General features: G+C 47.4%; 2 pseudogenes; both read left to right on the top strand.

The window, feature by feature from the left end:
- Positions 1-2,940: 2,940 nt before the first annotated feature.
- Positions 2,941-4,315, top strand: LOC116393971 (uncharacterized; annotated as a pseudogene).
- A 2-nt stretch (positions 4,316-4,317) lies between these two features.
- On the top strand, positions 4,318-4,921 carry LOC116393972 (uncharacterized; annotated as a pseudogene).
- The last annotated feature ends 2,282 nt before the right edge of the window (positions 4,922-7,203 follow it).

Raw genomic sequence — 7,203 nt, forward strand, 5'->3', positions numbered from 1 at the left:
GATTTCTCGCTCTAATACACCATTCCAGGGTATTTGAGTTGAAGCCCCCCCCCCCCCCCCTACACACACGCATACACACACTTGCTATGACTGACTCCAGCTCTGATGACACTTGATGAAACGTCTGCAGTGTTGCTGTGTTTTCACTTCCTGTCAGTGAAGAATGTCTCGATGCTGTTTCCTGTGAGTTCTTGCCTTTCACTCGCCTGCAGTGATTCATTGTGTAATAATGTGTTTTTAAATAGATTCTAATGTTTTGTTCTTCGACATAAAATATGTCCATAAAAACCCATCTTGTGAATTGAGTCTTTTCACAAGTCTAAAAAAAACGAGTGGCGTAATGAGACTACAAAACGCCAACTAGTCCACCTTGAGCTTGGTGGTGGTGGCGTGACGTCATGCGACTTCGTTTTCGCTCGTTCATAGCCTAACGTGAGTTTTGTCTGGCTGGTTGGTCGGCTAGGGGCGGTGATTGCCTTAACGGCCGCTGCACTTATACCCATCCCCACGCTTCCTTTTCAGATGATGCATGTGATAAAATGATAAACTCAAACAAACAAATACAGACATAAATGGAGCGAAATCCATGGGAGCTACCGGCCCCAGCATGTACATGCGCCGTCATTGCCATAGCAAAGTTAATATTGAAAGTTATACAATATGATAATGGTTACCAAGTACCCCACACTATAGCCAGAGATGCATAACTCACACTCAACGTTATTACTGTAAATGCCGATGTCAATATCCGCCCTACCCCAGCTTACTGTTTTCACATAAAATATGCATATATAACAAAAAGCACTCTAGTGGTTGCATGGAAAAGAAAGCCAATGAGTGAATTCCTCAAAAAAATTTGGGGAAAGTTTTAATTTTCCCATGAACGCAAAGACCCCTGGCCCCCTCGTCAGCCTGCGATCACCTTAACCGAACTACCCGCTACTCACAAACTACTTATTAGCCACAAAGCATCATGTACACACTCATCGGTGACATTAAAATGCCACTCATGTTCAATAAAAAAAATGCACGGCAGACACTTTTCCACCGTCATTAAGAAAACCCAGGTTCAGCTTTTCATTTGCCAGGATGGAAATATCTAGAGGGAACGTTTCATGAAGTTTGAGCACCCGAGCAAACTTACATCACCTCTCCCGTAATGGCGGATGCAGGTTCCATTTACTGACGAGGAATAGAGCGTTAACACAGAGCTTCGGCCTCCTGACAGTTAACATCAGCATCTGATTTTCCTCTCTTCACGTCTTCGCACTCATTTATGCTGTTAAATTGAGATCTGGTGAGCTCCTCGTTAGCCCATCTCCCTGAGGAGCATTTACTTCATTAATTCGAGTGTAGGGGAATCCAACATTAAATATTCATGATTCCCCATATTATTTTTTTATTAATTAATTTACACTGCGCCGCGGATCGCCGGATTATTTAAATGAAATAACTGCTTCACGGACATTCATCTTCTCCTAATAAGTGCGTTAAGAAATACTGTGTTTGTGACATCAGGTTTATGAAACTGCCTGGCATGATGTCAAAATAAAGTACTTTCCTTACACTGCCGTGAGACGGTGACTCACGGCCACCCGACCCTCAGACCACCTTGTTCCAAATGTTTCCATGCGTTCAGTCCCCTACAGACCTCGTAAGACAGAATAGGAGCCCGCGAGAAAGACCGCTAGCAGGATGAAGCTTGTTATTTTCACCTCACACAGAGAACCAGAGGAGCTTTGAGGACCTCGATCGACCTCAGCTTTTAAAGAGAGACCCTTGTTGAGCATATTTAACTTCCTTCTGTCTGGAATCCTTTTCAGTTTGATGATTATCCTCACGCAGGAATTTTGTTCAGAATGATCCTAAAATCCAGAAGTCTGTGCAGGAATACAGATATCTACTTTATCTCAATCAGTGATTGTGTTGCATTTTAAACCGAGGTACATTATTAGCGCATCACCTGAGGGCAAAACACACAGCCATGAAAAAGGATTTCAGCTTTTCAAAAAACGATGCCGCTGAAATATGTAAAATCACGGGTGTGATGGATGAGACTCCGTGGGAGGGGACGGGGGTGGAGCAGACACACATGACAATTACTTTTTAGAAGTTTCTCACCTCAATGCGTCTGTGCTCGAAAATGCAAACACTGAACTGGATAGCCTATTCAGGACACTGGCTTGGTGATCAATATTTCTTATTTCGAGGATGAATGCCCTCAAGTGGTTCTTAAAAAAAATGTTTTTAGCCCAGACGAAGGCAAGGCAACATATGGAGGACCAAAAACAACAAAAAGTAGTAAAACGTCATCAGTCAAGTCAAAAGAGCAAAATACATAACCGAATAACTCATTCCTAATAACCACTTCGGCGGATCAAGCTTTTACCAATATCACATCCACTTCGCTTCAGGAACTCTACTGCCGTCCAGCCCTCCCCTGCAAAGCATGTGGAGCTCCTTCCCACCCCACCACGTACACCATCCCCATCCAAAGACAACCCCGAAGCCAACCTCCAGCCACCACTCACCTGCCAACCACGACCCCTCCCAAAAACCTAACTTCCAAATTCGCACTGCCTAAGGCCAGCATGCCCCTGCCCCAGGGCACAGACAGGAAAGGCCGACCAGTAATGCTCCAAGGGGGCAAAACCATATGCAACAACTTTAACGATTCCGGATGCAACATGTCCCAGTGCAGGTATCTCCATACCTGCTTCTTCTGCGGCGGCGGCCATTCCCGCCCAGCGTGCCCCCATAACCCGACAAAACTATGACTACCCACGTCCGCATCAACCCCCATAAACGTCCAAGCATTAAAACAATCCTTCAAAAATCGTCCAAATACACGCTTCGTCAGCTTCCTCATTTCGGGCCTCCTAGAAGGCTTCCATCCGGGGACCATCTCACCCCCAGCAGTCCCCTTCCAGTGCAAAAACAATGTCCGCCCTAAGGGAACCCGACACAGTCGACTCCTTACTAGCCACAGAGGTAAAAGAGGGATTCATGGCAGGCCCATTCCCACAACCACCATTCCAAAATTTCCGCATCAGCCCGGTAGGCATAGCAACCAGGAAATACTCAATCATTGACCTCTCAGCCCCCCACGGCGACCTAATTCCGAGCATGATTAGCTTAATCCCAAGCGAAAATTTCTCCCTGAAATATGCCACCATAAACCACGCCACTTCCCTCACAAAACTCGCCAGCAGAGACGCCTGGCTCTCCAAAACTGATGTAGCAAACACATTCAAAATCCTCCCCATCCATCCGGACTTCTGGTGCCTCTTTGGCATCCACTGGAAGAGCAGCCCCAAATTATTCAACTCACTATCAGAGGCCTTGTGTTGGATTCTCTCCAACAACCACAAAATCCCCCACCTGCTCTACCTGCTCGACGACTTCCTAGTCATAACTCCTCATTCATCACCTCCAGCCCACGGCCTTTCGACCATGAAATCAGTCTTCGCTCAGCTCGGCGTCCCTCTTTGCAAAGGGAAAACAGAAGGCCCTTCACACACCTTGGAGTTCCTCGGGATTACTCTCGAAACCGGCAGAGAAACTCCACCGCATCATACTCCTCCTACAAAACGTCCTCCTTACTCCCTCCTGCACCAAACGACAACTGCTCTCCCCCTTGGGATACCTGAACTTCGCCCTGCGCATTATTCCCCAGGGCCGCTCCTTTATTTCGCACTTGCTCTCCCTCACATCATCCACACCCTCACTTACCGATTCAGTCCCCATGGACACCCCCTCCAGAGCAGAGATGCAGATGTGGCAGCATCTCCTGTCCAACTGGAAGGGCATCACCTTCTTTTACGACGACCAACTCTCCAACCCAGAAGACATTCAGCTCTTTACCGACGCTGCTCCTTCCGCCGGTTTTGGGGGGCACCATGGCCGATGATGGTTTTCAGCCAAATGGTCCATCGAATTCCGCAACTTCCTCCAAAGCCCCCTCCGTTCGTCTTCGGTCCACGAAATATATCCAGTCGTTATCGCTGCTCTCCTGTGGGGGCACGAGTGGTCGAAAAGATCTATACTCGACCATTCAGATAACATCGCTGTAGTCGACGTCATTAACAAAGGCAGGTCGAACTCTCCCGCGATCATGCCCTTCATACGCCGTCTCACGTTGCGGTCGGTCACCCACCGATTTATCCTCGGAGCTAAACATGTCTCCGGCCACCATAAATCTGTCGCTGACTCCCTGTCTCACTTCTCCTTCCAGATCTACAGAACCTTAGCTCCAGATGCGGAGGAGAACCCAACCCCGGTCCCACCATTTTCCGACACGATATACCTCATCTGAAACCAACCATCGCAGAACTCGTCTCCCTGTCCCAACAAGCCATCATCTCTAGCCTAGCCCCCGGCACCCTCTCCACCTACTGGACGGCCTGGAATTATTTTCGCTCCTTCCATACCGCGTTTTCCTTCCTTCGACGTGGCCTCCCTATGCAGCTTCACCTACTATGCCCACTCGACTCTCCGCACCAAGATATCCACTATCAAGGTCTACCTCAGCGGCATCAACTTCTTCGCGAAACTACTCACCGGCTCCCCCTGCTCCCCCACAACATTCTCCCAGTTGTCTTTGCTCATCAAAGACCTCCAGCACCGAACGCCTCCGCCGACTCCTCGCAGTCTTCCACTGACCTCCGATCTCGTTTCTCGCTGTGTCGCCACCCTCCGCTCCAATCACCTTCCCGTCCACCTGGCACGCACCCTAGAATCCATGTTCCTACTTCCCTTCTTCGGCTTCCTGCGATGCTCAGAATTCACGTCTCATTCAGCCAAGTTTAACCCTAGCCTCCACCCTTGCATATCCGACCTTTATCCCGTCTTCGAAGATTGCCTTGCCTATTCGCGCAAACGGAGCAAAACAACCCAGTCCCCATATTATACTTCAAACTAAACTCACACCTGAGCCCCTACAAACCCCTCATGCACTACCTGCAACTCAGGAAAATGCAGCAAACCTCCCCCCACAAACCACTGTTCACCACCGCGACGGGCCGCATCGCCAACCGATCCTGGTTCCTTTCACGCTTCAGGGAAGTCATAATCGCCTCCGGGATCAATCCAGACTCCTTCTCCGGCCACTCCTTCCGCGTAGGAGCCGCCACCACCGCGTCGAGCAGAGGAGTCCCGGACCACCTCATCAAAGCCTTGGGCCGCTGGTCCTCCCACGCCTACCAACTTTACACTCGCCACCGCTCCAACGACCTGCTCAACAGGCAGGCAGCCCTGCTTCCTTAGGAGGGCTTCTTGGGGGTCTGCAAGGCCCGGGAGCCGCAGTGGACCCTCAACCAAGCCTTTCCGCAAACCGCTTCATCCAGGCTAACCTCCACCAACCATTCCTCAACACTCCAAACAACCGACGAAGGCTCGCTCCGGCTGAGGTGGGGCCCTAAGCTAGTGAATAAATACTTAAGATAGGTAGGTTCAGGAAAAGATCTTAATTTCTGTTAAAAGAACTATGGAAGTGCCTTTACTGAAATACGGAATTTACGTGACAAAATTGACTTCTCGTTTCACACAGTTTCCAACAGCAGTCTCCCAGGCGAAAGATCGGTATTTGTTTGACCTGTCCACCTTCCCGCCTGCCCTGCATGGGCTTTTGCGGTCTTGTTCATGATCACATGGACTGCATCAATTTTGATTGTTCGTGGGATACCTGCGAACTACAGCGCATTATTTTTCAGAGGTACAGTTATGAATGCTTGTTGAGAAAAGCCAGTTTCAAATCGGTGAATGGTCAACTATTCAGGGATACCATTGTTGTGAACGTAAAGGAGCGTGTTTGAGTTATCAGCATATATATAAACTAAATAATTGACATCAATAGAGTTATTAATGTCAGTAAAATTAAACGATTATTAATAATAACGGCACCACACTGCGAGCACAGCTCAGACAACGTATGATCTAAAACGTGCTACGTCACATGGGACTGCACATTGAAGATAGACCGAACTATCAAAATGGAGTTTGCTTGTGACCACGCTCACGAGACCACAAGAAGGCGCGGGACATGGTGATAGACAAAAGAGAGGTCGCGTAATCTGCATGTGTCTGAAGCTGTTAGCTCACCCAGAGCTACATTAGCTTTACGCTATATGTGTGTGTGGTTTAGTAAAAGAAGAGAGAAAGCAAAACAAAACAAAATAAATCCTCAAAAAACAAAATCAGATCCTCCCCGCTGCGGTGGATTACGGAAGATTGTTCTCTCATCTACAGAAACACGGCCGACGACACTTTGATTCGCACAGCCGCGGTTCTGACCTGTGAACTGATGAGAAACAACTCACTAGCGGTGTATGATCTCAACGCGATTGCAGCGGTATGAAATACACAGTAGTTTCGACACAACATTAACGATCTTGGACGTTAAGCTCGGCGATTATTGAACATTCACACCACGTTACAAAAATGACAGTAATTTAAGCAACACAAACAAGATAATAAACACAATAAGCTAAACCCAGATGCCTTGACTCTTACTCTGAGATGATTTAGTGGCCGAATCGGTCCTCTTGAGCTCCTCGGGTTTCCGGCTGCGTAGCTCCAAGTGTTGCGCAATAAATACTCTCATTAGCAGAGAATTTCTTCGGCTCTTTAAGGGAATTCTCCGTTCTACACATACAAAAATACAATGAAGTAGTTTTGTCGCGTTTGTTATTTTGTATCAAACTACAACTTCAAACCACGTGACTCAAACTGTTTAATACTGCAACCGTAATCCAGGAGGAAATATGTTTCACCTAAAATGTATTTAAGAACGCAGTTTAGTTGCATGGGAATGTAAGGTTTGACGTGGTGGCTTATTTTGATTCTACTTACTGTAAATAATAACTAGTGCAACAAATTAGTATCGATCTGCAACAAAAAAAAAAGAGTTGGTGGTTGTGACAAACCCACAGAGATTCATCACTCTGCAGTCCCCCTCAGCTCCATCTCTCAACTTATTGTTTTAGGTTGAAGGCCTGCGACTTTACCGTTATTGGTTGACTCTCAAAGCTATCCAGCTGCTGCTCTCATTGATGAAGCTCTGTTAAACCCACTGTTCACAACCTGCTCACCTCCAGATGGCAGAAAGACAAAGTTAGTGTCTAACTGGTGAACATAGTTTTAGCAGCTGAGTAACCAGGTATGTCCAGCTAGAGACCAAAGGACACTGAACATTAAATACCTTGA

The sequence above is a fragment of the Anarrhichthys ocellatus genome, unplaced genomic scaffold (assembly GCF_004355925.1).
Source record: "Anarrhichthys ocellatus isolate YVR2014 unplaced genomic scaffold, GSC_Weel_1.0 scaffold36, whole genome shotgun sequence".
NCBI classification, from domain to species: Eukaryota; Metazoa; Chordata; class Actinopteri; order Perciformes; family Anarhichadidae; genus Anarrhichthys; species Anarrhichthys ocellatus.